This window comes from Salvelinus alpinus, chromosome 17 (genome assembly GCF_045679555.1).
Source record: "Salvelinus alpinus chromosome 17, SLU_Salpinus.1, whole genome shotgun sequence".
NCBI classification, from domain to species: domain Eukaryota; kingdom Metazoa; phylum Chordata; class Actinopteri; order Salmoniformes; family Salmonidae; genus Salvelinus; species Salvelinus alpinus.
Genome location: NC_092102.1, coordinates 36,960,937 through 36,974,416, shown reverse-complemented (window position 1 = coordinate 36,974,416; position 13,480 = coordinate 36,960,937). Strand labels below are relative to the sequence as shown.

General features: G+C 45.9%; 1 protein-coding gene across 2 annotated transcripts in view; it reads left to right on the top strand.

Annotated features, from left to right (window-relative positions):
* The window catches only part of LOC139542893 (metabotropic glutamate receptor 7-like), a 124,361-nt gene that overhangs the window by 62,041 nt on the left and 48,840 nt on the right, over positions 1-13,480 (top strand). The window lies entirely within an intron of this gene.

The following is a 13,480-nucleotide window of genomic DNA, read 5'->3' as shown; positions in this document are numbered from 1 at the left end:
ATTTTGTTGCACTCTTTCTGAACCTATACAGTACCTGCTATGCACTTGCAATAACACTGTCACAGAGGAATGCTCGGCTCACTAAATGAGCCATTGCCCGGTCTACCCCGGCTGATTCAGTATTCAGATTCACTAACCCTTGTACTTGTAAGCCAACATTAGTACTCCCATAGCTTTGACAGACATATCTCTTTGTTCTTTACTGCATCCTGTCTGGACTGTGTTTATGTGTGCTTGTGCGTGTGCACGTGCGAGTGTGCGTGTGTGTGCATGCTTGCGTGCGTGGGTGCGTGTGTGTGCATGTGCGTGTGTGCGTGTGCATGTGCATATACATTTGTATGTGTCCATGTGTGCCGTATTTGTTGCTCTCCCCACGGTGCTTGAGACACAGAGCTGAAGAGAGTGAAAGAAGGAGAATAATGAAACAAGAGAAGCGCAGCAGTGGAGCCCCCAGTCCACCCACACTGCTCGACACAGCACAGCAGCAGTGCACTTTTGTCATGTCTTAGTTCAGAGCCCCATGCGAACGTATGAATCTTTCATCTCATACAGCGCTCACACAAAGCTGTCCACGCAGATCATTTTGTTCCCTTGGAAATAACGTGAAATATAAAATAGAATGGCGTTTGTAATGTCTTTCTATCTGCATGGAGAGCCACGCTGCTTAATTGTTTGCTTACTGACAGACTGTGAGTGTTTGTGTGTGTGTGTGTGTGTGTGTTAATCGGTGTGTGTGTGTGATTCTTTGTATTTCCATGGGCGTAGAACAAGACAGTCTTGTAGTCCTGTCATACCCACTGCTTACACTGTACTATGTCAACACCTTGTCAACAACAAGATACAGTATGTCAACAACTCTATTCTCTGTCTGTTGGAAGAAGAAGTGGCAGATTGTTGACTACCACAGCTGTGTGTGTGTTTTTGTTTCAGTTTCCTAGTAAAAAGGATTCTGCCATTCTGCAGCCATATGTTTAGTACAAGTATTGGAAATGTAACACTTTACATGAGTCTGTTGTCTTAAGGGCTACATAGTTGTGTCATAATATTGACATAATACTGATGTCCTTAACATTCATGACAGCTGATGTTATCTTATGACAACTGACAATAAATTGTCTTGACACAAACCATTGTTTATCTGCAAAATGTCCAGGCATAAACCTGGTCAGCTGGCTTCCCCAATATACTGTATGTGAGGGAGGAAAGGATGGGAAGTGTTCAAGTCATGTATTGTTATGTACAATGCATCGACACTAATGGTCCTGCTAGTCTCATGTGTATTGCACACAGTTCAGATAGGGCTGAATGGGGCCCTAGACAACCTATTCATATTCTGCACACACAAAGTGAAAGTTGTTTCAGTGACTTCACCTGGGTTATTCAGGGAATTAACTCCCCTCGTCTGAACCCAATTGAGCTCTTCTAATACACCTTGCAGACCATTAACACTGGCATTTCAAAAGCTGTTTAAGGTAGTGAATTGTGTATGACTAATGCACAGGAATCTTATCGAGAAACCTTAAGCAACTTATTGACTTTGATGGTCATACAAACTTTGAGTGTCGGGTTTGGGTCCTCCCATGAGAGTTCTGCATCCTTTAGGTCTCTTCCTGTATGTATGGTGCATCTAAATAAGCTTGTTTTACTTCCTGTCATCTCTCTGCTTGCTGTATGAGGGGAGATTTTTGTCTTGCTATTTAGTAGAATGTTCAATGACAAATGTCCTTGGGGGGAAAAAAACTGGCATCTAGGCAGCTGACAGTCCCTACTGACACAAAAAGTGTCTAAACTAAAAGGAAAGAGATGTGCAGACTGTATCTCACAAAGACTATGTCCTACACAAACACAAAGGTAACATGTCCCCCAAAATCATTTTGGACAGGTGTTATTGGTCCTTTTCCTTTAACACATTTTATAGAGCTATTACTACAGTCAATTCCCATTCCACAGCTGATCTGAGTCCCCCCCGTCCTATATAAAAAGTGGTATCTCCTATGCCTTTGAATTATTGTATTTACTGCCAAGGTGTTAAACTGAAGGAGTAATACAGTCTCTCTAACAATGGCTGGATGAGGGCCATCGACCTTACTGTGTGTTGTATAGTGCTCTATGTCACATCAAAAGAGACACTTGATTCTCTGGGACCTCCTCATTATGGCAAGGTGTTAACACACAGAACCATACAGATGTAAACACACAACCACACACACACACACACACACACATGAATCTGGCCACTTATTTAATTTCTCAAATACTGTGTTTGTGATGTCATGATGCCACACACAGTATTATCAAACCTCCCTATGTTTGATTGTAAGGAGGGTGTCTTTATTTTTATGCTTAATTTGGTCATAGGAAGTCCCCACTGCTGAAGGAGACACAAGAAAGCCTGGTTGAAATTCTCAAAAACACACCTAAATAAGCCTAAATCCTGGGAAAATGTTCTTTGGACCAATTAAACAAAATTAGAGCTTTAATCTTTGCCAATACTGATCAGTACTGTGTTTACTGATGACCAAATGAAGCATTCAATGAAAAGAACACCCTCAGTCAAACATGGGGGAGGTTTGATAATGCTGTGGGGTTGCTTTGTGGCCTCTGGTACTGGGGGCTCCTGAAAATGTGTGAGGCATCATGAAATCAGCATATAATCAAATATATTGGAGTACAGTGTTCAACCCGTGTCTAAAAACTGGGTATCCATTGAAGGTTGTGGGTCTTCCAGCAGGACAACAATCCCAAAAACACACAAAAACACCCAGGAAAGGTTCAAGAAAAGATGCTGGACTGTTCTGGAGTGGCCAGCAAAGAGTCCAGACCTGAATCACATCCAAAACCTAAGCGAGATCTGAAAACAACCTCAAATATTGAAGAATTAGAGCAGTTTTCTGCTGAAAAGTGGGCCAAATTGCCAGGAGAAAGGTGCAGCAAGCTCATTGATGGCTATAATAACTGTTTGTCTACAGTTATCTTGGCCAAAGGCTGTGAAACCATGTACTAGCTCCGGCATGTCAAAAAAAAAATCCATGCCATTTGTCTTTATTGTGTAAATTACTTAAGTTTACAAAAATACAATTGGTTCTGCAATGTTGAAAATCCAATATGAAGGTGTGGAGACTATTTTTTAAAACAAATTCTACTTATTTGACAAGAAATCAGGCATTATGTAAGAAAAGTGCAAGAGTGCCAATATACAGTATTTGGCAACAACTGTACAAACTTTGAATGTCGGATTGGGTCCTCCCATTAGATTTCTGCATTCTTTCGGTCTCATCCTGTTTCTATAGTGCATCTAAATGAGCTTGTTTTACTCCCCGTCATTTCTTTGCTTGCTGTATGAGGGGAGATTTTTTTCTTGCTCTTTAGCAGAATTTTCAATGACAAATGTACTTGGGGGAAAAACTGGCATGTAGGCTACTGACAGTCCCTACTGACACAAACTAAAAGGAAAGGTGTGCAGCGTTGGGGTACAGACTGTATCTCACGAAGACAACGTCCTACACAAAACACAAAGGCAGCATGTCCCCCAAAACCATTTTGGACAGGTGTTATTGGTCCTTTGCCTTTGACATATTTTATGGAGACATCACTGCAGTCAATTCCATTTCCACATCTGCTCCGAGTCCCCGAGTCCCCGAGACTCCGATTACAGTCTCAAATCTTCTTGGGTATCAAGCTACATCTTGGCACACCTGTATTTGTGGATTTTCTCCCATTCTTCTCTGCAGATCCTATCAAGATCTGTCAGGTTGGATGGGAAGCATTGCTGCACAGCTATCTTCAGGTCTCTCCAGAGATGTTCGATCGGGTTCAATTCCGGGCTTTGGCTGGGCCACTCAAGGACATTCAGAGACTTGTCCTGAAACCACTCCTGCGTTGTCTTGGCTGTGTGCTTAGGGTCATTGTCCTGTTGGAAGGTGAACCTTTGCTCCAGTCTGAGGTCCTGAGCACTCTGGAGCAGGTTTTCATCAAGGATCTCTCTGTACTTTGCTCCATTCATCTTCCCCTCGATCCTGACTAGTCTCCCAGTCCCTGCCGCTGAAAAACATCCCCACAGCATGATGCTGCCACCACCGTCCATCACCATAGAGATGGTGCCATGTTTCGTCCAGACATGATGCTTGGCATTCAGGCTAAAGAGTTCCATCTTGGTTTCATCAGACCAGAAAATCTTGTTTCTCTTGGTCTGAGAGTCCTTTAGGTGACCTTTGTCAAACTCCAAGCGGGCTGTCATGTGCCTTTTACTGAGGAATGGCTTCCGTCTGGCTACTCTACCATAAAGGCCTGATTGGTGGAGTGCTGCAGAGATGGTTTTCCTTCTGGAAGGTTCTCCCATCTCCACAGAGGAACTCTGGAGCTCTGTCAGAGTGACTACCAGGTTCTTGGTCACCTCCCTGACCAAGGCCCTTCTCCCCCGATTACTCAGTTTGGCCAGTCGGCCAGCTCTAAGAAGAGTCTTGGTGGTTCCAAGCTTCTTCTATTTAAGGTATTTATGTATTTTATTTATATATATATATATATATATATATATATATACATTTTGCAAAAATGTCTAAAACCCTGTTTTCGTTTCGTTATTATCGGGTATTGTGTTTAGATTGATGAGGATTTTTATTTATTTAACCAATTTTAGAATAAGGCTGTAATGTAACAAAATGTGGAAGAAGTCAAGGAGTCTGAATACTTCCCGAATGCACTGTACACACACACACACACACACACACACACACACACACACACACACACAGTCTTGTACAGCTAACCTTGTGGGGACATACAATTCAGTCCCATTCAAAATCTTATTTTCCCTAACCCCTAACCCTAAACCTAACCCTAATCCTAACCCGTACTCTTACCCTAACCCTAACCCTAACCTTAACCCTAACCCTAACCCTAACCCAAAAACCTAAACTTTATCCTAACCCTAAACCTAACCCTAGCTCCTAACCCTAACCCTACAACTAACCCTAGCTCCTAACCTTAATATTTAACTTAATTCTAACCCTAACACTAATTCTAACCTTAACCCTAAACCCCCTAGAAATAGCATTTGACCTTGTGGGGACTAACAAAATGTCCCCAGTTGGTCAATTTTTACTTTGTTTACTATTCTTGTAGGGACTTCTGGTCCCCACAAGAATAGTTAAACACGTCCACGCACGCACGCACGCACGCACGCACGCACGCACGCACGCACGCACGCACACACACACACACACAAAATCAGGCCACGTACCTATATTTCATTTCTCCAATACTGTGTTTATGATTTTATGTCTTGCACACACTCAAGATTCCCAGTACCAGAGGCAGCAAAGCCATTATTAAACCTCCCCCATGTTTGATTGTAAGGAGGTTGTTGGTTTCTTTGAATGCTTCAATTGGTTGTAGCAAACATAGAAAGACCCCACTGCTGAATAAGACACAAGAAAGCCTGATTTGAAATTTTAAAAAAAAACACCTAAACAATCCTAAATCCTGGGCAAAGGTGTGGAGTCCCAAAGTTTTTTTCAAATGAAATTTGACATGAAATCAAGCATTATGTAGGAAAAGTGCAAGTGTGCCAAAATACAGTATTTGGTCGCAACTGTACATACTTTGAATGTCAGATTGGGTCCTCCCATTAGATTTCTGCATCCTTTAGGTCTCGTCTAAATGAGCTTGTTTTACTTACTGTCATCTCTCTGCTAGCTGTATGAGGGGAGATTTTGGCCTTGCTCTTTAGTAAAATGTTCAATGATAGTGTCTTTGGGAAAAGAACTGCTGTGTAGGCTACTGACAGTCCCTACTGACACAAACTAAAAGGAAACGTGTGGAGCGTTGGGGTACAGCTTGTATCTCACAAGACAACGTTCTACATAGGGTTGCAAAATTCGGGGAACGGGATTTCAGGAAAATCTGAGAATTTATTGAACATTTCTGGAATTGTGCAATTCTTGTCCTATACAAAACACAAAGGCAACATGTCCCCTAAAACCATTTTGGATATGTGTTATTGGTTCTTTTCCTTCTACAGGTTTTATAGCCAGGTCTATTACGACAGTCGACCTAGCACTCTATGTCACATCAAAAGAGACACTTGTTTCTCAGGACCTCTTTATTATGGTGAGGTCTAAACACACAGAAACATACAGATGTATACACATATGCATGCACACAAGCACGTGAACACACACAAACACAGTCGCACACACGCACACACGCACACTTCATCCAAATCAGGCCATGGATGTAATTTCTCCAGTAGCGTGTTTCAGGTGTACAGAACCTTCAGTAAGCTAATAAGCCAAATCTGCGATTCTCTGCTTGAGACAGGCTGCTACAAATTGGGACCAGATGGGGACCCTATGATTCTGTGGCTGACCTATTTATCTTAATTTCCTGTACAGCATGTGTGATTGAGAAGGTTTGCTTTTGACCTGAGGAAATGTGCAACCGTCTTGTAGAATGGCCACCATATGATATTCCTAATGCAGAGCTGTGATAACCTACATCTGCACACCACTCCAATGATGCTGCACATCTATCTAATGGTGTATCACACAGATCTGATGCTGAAGTGCTGAGATGTGAAATGTAGGGCTGTGGTGTGGTGTTGGCTAGCCTCAGCACATGCTCTTTCACAGGGAACACAGGTGAGGTCTACAGCACAGCAGAGCCATCATCAGTCCGTAGGGAGCTAGCTGGTCTTGCTAGCATTATAATGAGGGGAAATGGTCATTATGAATAGGCTATCAGCACATGAACACACCCTGTGGCTCTCGATGCCAACGGAACCTTTTATAAACAGAACAAGTGACACTAGGTTAAATGTACATTTTTCTCTCACTGGGGTTGATATACTGTTGGACCAATGTGCGCTGAAGACTAACCCCAGGCCTTGTGTAATTCAATTCTTCGCACAAATACAGTGCATTTGGAAAGTATTCAGACCCCTTGACTTTTTCCACGTTGTTACGTTACAGCCTTTTTCTAAAAGGGATTCAACCTTTTCCCCCCCTAATCAATCTACACACAATACCCCATAATGACAAAGTAAAAACAGTTTTTTTGAAATTTGTGCACATTTATAAAACAAAAAAACTGAAATCAATCGAATCAAATAAATCATCAAATAAATCGAATCAAGTGTAGACCTTACCGTGAAATGCTTACTTACAAGCCCTTAACCAACAGTGCCGTTCAAGAAGAGTTTACCAAATATTTACCAAATAAACTAAAGTAAAAAATGTAAATAATGAAAAGTAACATAATAACAATAACGAGGCTATATACAGTGGGTACCGGTTCTGAGTCAGTGTGTGGGGGTACAGGTTAGTTGAGGTAATTTCCACATGTAGGTAGGGGAAAGTGATTATGCATAGATAATAAACAGTGAGTAGCAGCAGTACAAAACAAATGGGGGGGTAAATGTAAATAGTCCGTTGGCCATTTGATTAATTGTTCAGCAGTCTTATGTCTTGGGGGTAGAAGTTGTTAGGGAGCCTTTTGATCCTAGACTTGGCGCTCCGGTACCGCTTGCCGTGCAGTGGCAGAGAAAACAGTCTATGACTTGGGTGGAGTCTCTGACAATTTTATGGGCTTTCCTCTGACACTGCCTATTATATAGGTCCTGGCTTGGCCCCAGTGATGTACTGGGCCATACGCACTACCCTCTGTAGCGCCTTACGGTCAGATGCCAAGCAGTTGCCGTACCAGGCGGTGATGTATCTGGTCAGTATGCTCTAGAGCAGGGGTGTCAAACTCATTCCACGGAGGGCCTAGTGTCTGCAGGTTTTTGGTTTTTCCTTTCAATAAAGCCCTAGACAACCAGGTGTGGGGAGTTCCTAACTAATTAGTGATGTTAATTCATCAATCAAGTACAAGGGAGGAGCGAAAACCCGCAGACACTCGGCCCCCCGTGGAATGAGTTTGACACCTGTGCTCTAGAGGGTGCAGCTGTAGAACTTTTTGAGGATCTGGGGACCCATGCCAAATCTTTTCAGTTTCCTGAGGGGGAAAAGGTTTTGTCGTGCCCTCTTCACGACTGTCTTGGTGTGTTTGGACCATGCTAGTTCGTTGGTGATGTGGACACCAAGGAACTTGAAACTCTCGACCCGCTCCACTACAGCCCCATCTGTGTTAATGGGGGCCTGTTTGGTCCGCCTTTTCCTGTAGTTCATGATCAGCTCCTTTGTCTTGCTCACATTGAGGGAGAGTTTGTTGTCCTGGCACCACACTGCCAGTTCTCTGACCTCCTCCCTATAGGCTGTCTCATCGTTGTTGTGATCAGGCCTACCACTGTTGTGTCGTCCGCAAACTTAATGATGTTGTTGAAGTCGCGTTTGGCCACGCAGTCGTGGGTGAACAGGGAGTCCTGGAGGGGACTAAGTACATACCCCTGACGGACCCCAGTGTTGAGGATCAGTGTGGCAGACGTGTTGTTGCCTACCCTTACCACCTGGGGGTGGCCCGCCAGGAAGTCCAAGATCCAGTTGCAGAGGGAGGTGTTTAGTCCCAGGGTTCTTAGCATAGTGATGAGCTTCGTGGGCACTATGGTGTTTAATGCTTAGCTGTAGTTAATGAAGAGCATTCTCACATAGGTGTTCCTTTTGTCCAGGTGGGAAAGGGCAGTGTGGAATGCGATTGAGATTGCGTCATCTGTGGATCTGTTGGGGCGGTATGCGAATTGGAGTGGGTCTAGGGAATCCGGGAGGATGCTGTTGATGTGAGCCATGATCAGCCTTTCAAAGCACCACATGGCTACTGACGTGAGGGCTATGGGGCGGTAATCATTTAGTATTCAGACCCTTTACTCTGTACTTTCTTGAAGCACCTTTGGCAGTGATTACAGCCTCAAGTCTTCTTGGGTATGAAGCTACAAGCTTGGTACACTTGTATTTGGGGAGTTTCTCCCATTCTTCTCTGCACAGATCCTTTCAAGTTCTGTCAGGTTTGATGGAGCGTTGCTGCACAGCTGTTTTCAGGTCTCTCTAGAGATGTTTGATCAGGTTCAAGTCCGGGCTCTGGCTGGGCCACTCACGGACATTCAGAGACTTGTCCCGAAGCCACTCCTGCGTTGTCTTGGCTGTGTGCTTACGGTCATTGTCCTGTTGGAAGGTGAACCTTTGCCTGGAGCAAGTTTTCATCAAGGATCTCTCTGTACTTACCTCGTTCATCTTTCCCATGATCCTGAGAAGTCTCCAAGTCCCTGCCCAGTCCCCACAGCATGATGCCGCCACCACCATTGTCGTGACTTTGCTTTCATTAATCTGATGAGTGTTATTTATCTAATCATCTAACTATTGTTAATTGTTACCCAATTAAATGAATAATGTAACAATCAACTCATTAGGATTTGGGGAACCACGAGAGCAGTTCTTTAAAGAGTTACCATCTCCCCAAATAAACTCTGAAGGTCTTTAGCTATTACATCTATAAACAGTCAACTCATTAATCTTAACCTCCTATCATATCATCATTCTGAACAGTCGTAACCTCCTGCATCTGCAAAACCCCAGTCTTACTTTGTAACGTTCGTCTTGCGGAGAGAGATTGGACCAAGGCGCAGCTGCTCATGGCTCGCTGACGGCTCTGGCTGCTCATGGCTCGCTGACGGCTCTGGCTGCTCCTGTCCGGCGGAAGGCTCTGGCTGCTCCTGTCCGGCGGAAGGCTCTGGCTGCTCCTGTCCGGCGGAAGGCTCTGGCTGCTCCTGTCCGGCGGAAGGCTCTGGCTGCTCCTGTCCGGCGGAAGGCTCTGGCTGCTCCTGTCTGGCGGAAGGCTCTGGCTGCTCCTGTCTGGCGGAAGGCTCTGGCTGCTCCTGTCTGTCGGAAGGCTCTGGCTGCTCCTGTCTGGCGGAAGGCTCTGGCTGCTCCTGTCTGGCGGAAGGCTCTAGCGACTCCTGTCTGGCGGACGGCTCTAGGAGCTCCTGTCTGGCGGACGGCTCTAGCGGCTCCTGTCTGGCGGACGGCTCTAGCGGCTCCTGTCTGGCGGACGGCTCTGAAGGCTCGGGACAGACGGGCGGCTTTGAAGGCTCGGGACAGACGGGCGGCTTTGAAGGCTCGGGACAGACGGGCGGCTTTGAAGGCTCGGGACAGACGGGCAGCTCTGACGGTGCTTGGCAGACGGGCAGCGCAGGCGGCGCTTGGCAGACGGACAGCTCAGATGGCGTTGGGCAGGCGGGCAGTTCAGGCGCCGCTGGGCAGACGGCAGACTCTGGCCGGCTGAGGCGCACTGTAGGCCTGGTGCGTGGTACCGGAACTGGAGGTACCGGGCTAAGGACACGCACCATCAGGCTAGTACGGGGAACAGCAACAGGACGCACAGGAGGCTTGGTGCGTGGTGTAGGCACTGGTGGTAATGGGCTGGAGACACGCACCACAGGGCTAGTGCGTGGAGGAGGAACAGGGCTCTGTAGACGCACAGGAGGCTTGGTGCGTGGTGCCGGAACTGGTGGTACCGGACTGAAGACACGCACCATAGGGCTAGTGCGTGGAGGAGGAACAGGGCTCTGGAGACGCACAGGAAGCCTGGTGCGTGGTGTAAGCACTGGTGGTACTGGGCTGGGGCGGGGAGGTGGCGCCGGAAATACCGGACCGTGCAGGCGTACTGGCTTCCTTGAGCACTGAGCCTGCCCAACCTTACCTGGTTGTATGCTCCCCGTCGCCCGACCAGTGCGGGGAGGTGGAATAACCCGCACCGGGCTATGTAGGCGAACCGGGGACACCATGCGTAAGGCTGGTGCCATGTATGCCGGCCCGAGGAGACGCACTGGAGACCAGACGCGTTGAGCCGGCTTCATGGCACCTAGCCCTGCCAGTGCGGGGAGGTGGAATAACCCGCACCGGGCTATGAACACGTACAGGAGACACCATGCGCTCTACTGCGTAACACGGTGTCTGCCCGTACTCTCGCTCTCCACGGTAAGTACAGGGAGTATGCGCAGGTCTCCTACCTGACTTCACCACACTCCCTTTTATCCCCCCCCCCCAAGAACTTTTTGGGCTTGACTCACAGGCTTCCGTGCTAACCGCATACCCTCATAACGCCGGTTCCTCTCTCCGGTTGCCTCTGCTCTTCTAATTGCCTCCAGCTGTTCCCATGGGAGGCGATCTCTACCAGCCAGGATCTCCTCCCATGTGTAGCAACCCTTGCCGTCCAAAACATCCTCCCATGTCCATTCCTCCTTCGTGCGCTGTTGCTTTCCTTTTCCCCGCTGCTTGATCCTTTGTTGGTGGGCGATTCTGTAACGTTCGTCTTGCGGAGAGAGATTGGACCAAGGCGCAGCGGGTGATGAAGACATGAATGAATTTATTTAACAAGACGTAAACGAACACTAACACGAAAATATACTTGAAAAATTACAAAACAACAAAACGACGTAGACAGACCTGAACTTGAGCACTTACATAAACACGAAGAACGCACGAACAGGAACAGACTACACAAACGAAACAGTCCCGTGTGGTAACACATACAGACACGAGACAAATCACCCACAAACAAACAGTGAGAACATCCTACCTTAATATGGTTCTCAATCAGAGGAAATGTCAAACACCTGCCTCTAATTGAGAACCATATCAGGCAACCCATTTAAACAAACATAGAAACACATAACATAGAATGCCCACCCCAACTCACGCCCTGACCAACTAAACACATACAAAAATAAGAGAAAACAGGTCAGGAACGTGACATACTTATGATTCAATACTCCACAAATTGGTTTAATTATTTATTTACTAGCTAACTAAATGATAACACAGGATAAACATACACACTTAATACATTAGAAACAGGTCCCTAGCGGACTGACACAATATGGCGGCTTGGTACAAAAAAAGAGGGAGCGAGAAAGAGAGACAGAGACATAATACTTTGGTACATTTAGAAACTACTCTCACAGTAATCATATCCTTTGCACACAAACCGCCGCTCGTTTGGAGAAAGAAATCATGAATGTATTTACGTGTAAATGTCTTGGTTCTTCGTGAATTTCTGTCGGGACCAGGCTTTCTTGGAAAGGTTGTTGGGCCTTTTTGCGGCACGCTTGTAAGGCTCGGATTGTTCAAAAGGGGTCCCCACCCATCTTTTACCATTGTTCTCTGCCACCGTCCGGTATCTGTTGACTTGTTGTGTAGTCCTGAACAGAACTACAGTTTATTCTACTTTCCATTTGCTCCTGAAGCTGCTTCTTTGAAGATAGGCTAGCCAGCCGTGTCGATGCTTCCCATTGGGCGGATGACTACGGTGATTTGAGAAGAGTAGTAGAATGGTCCCACTTAAATGTGCTTTACTAGATACTTTACTTAGGACAGCTAATCAGCCGTACCAGTGATTGTCCAGGAGGTCATTTCATCGTCTCTACCTCGTGTTGAGATTTCAAAGTTCAAACCACTTTGGACATGAGCCGCAGCTACATGCCTCTCTGGTCTGATATGTTCATTCTTAACCCACTATTTTATACATTTCATTCAAAAGGGGCAGTTCGTGAGGCTGACACGCTCTCTGACCACACTCAAGGGGTGGTGACTACTCATTTGTACAAAGTTGTAGAAACAATTTCCTCTTATAGTTTCTAAGATCACATCCTTTTCTTAACAAAAACACTTTCATCATTTTTTACATTTCATACGGAACCTAGAGGACCGAGACTTCATACGTGTAGTGTGTATACTTTTCAAGTTACAGTATTTCCTTTATAACATGTTTAATGATGTCACAAAAAACAACCAAAATTACATTATTATTCTTTAGATCGACTCTGACCATTCCGCACATTTTATGTTAGAAATATTGTTCCAGTATTCACTTTAGAACGTGTTAGAGTTTTGGCGGGAAAACGTCTGTGTAACAAAGGAACATTCTTGTGTGAATTTGGAGGGAGATGGCCGAAGGTTCTAATCCTTGATTTACACCCTTGGTGTGAACTGTCAACCCCCCACCAGCTCCCCTCTCCCCCCTCCGCGGGTGAGAGGAGGTCTGGCTGAAGTAATTTACTGCAAAGATGATCCGACCCATCTGGATGCTCACAGGATAGTCATGACACCTACTTCACCGTAGGGATGGTGCCAGGTGTCCTCCAGACATGACGCTTGGCATTCAGGCCAAAGAATTCAATGTTGATTTCATCAGACCAGAGAATCTTGTTTCTCATGTTCTGAGAGTCATTTAGGTGCCTTTCTTTTTTTAGGCAAACTCCAAGAGGGCTATCAGGTGCCTTTTACTGAGGAGTGGCTTCCATCTGGCAACTCTACCATAAAGGGCCAATTGGTGGAGTGCTGCAGAGACGGTTGTCCTTCTGGAAGGTTCTCCCTTCTCCACAGAGGAACTCTGGATCTCTGTCAGAATGGCCATCGGGTTCTTGGTCACGTCCCTGACCAAGGCCCTTCTCCCCTGATTGCTCAGTTTGCCCGGGTGGTAGCTCTAGGAAGAGTCTTGGTGGTTCCGAACTTCTTCCATTTAAGAATGATGGAGGACACTGTGTTCTTGGGGA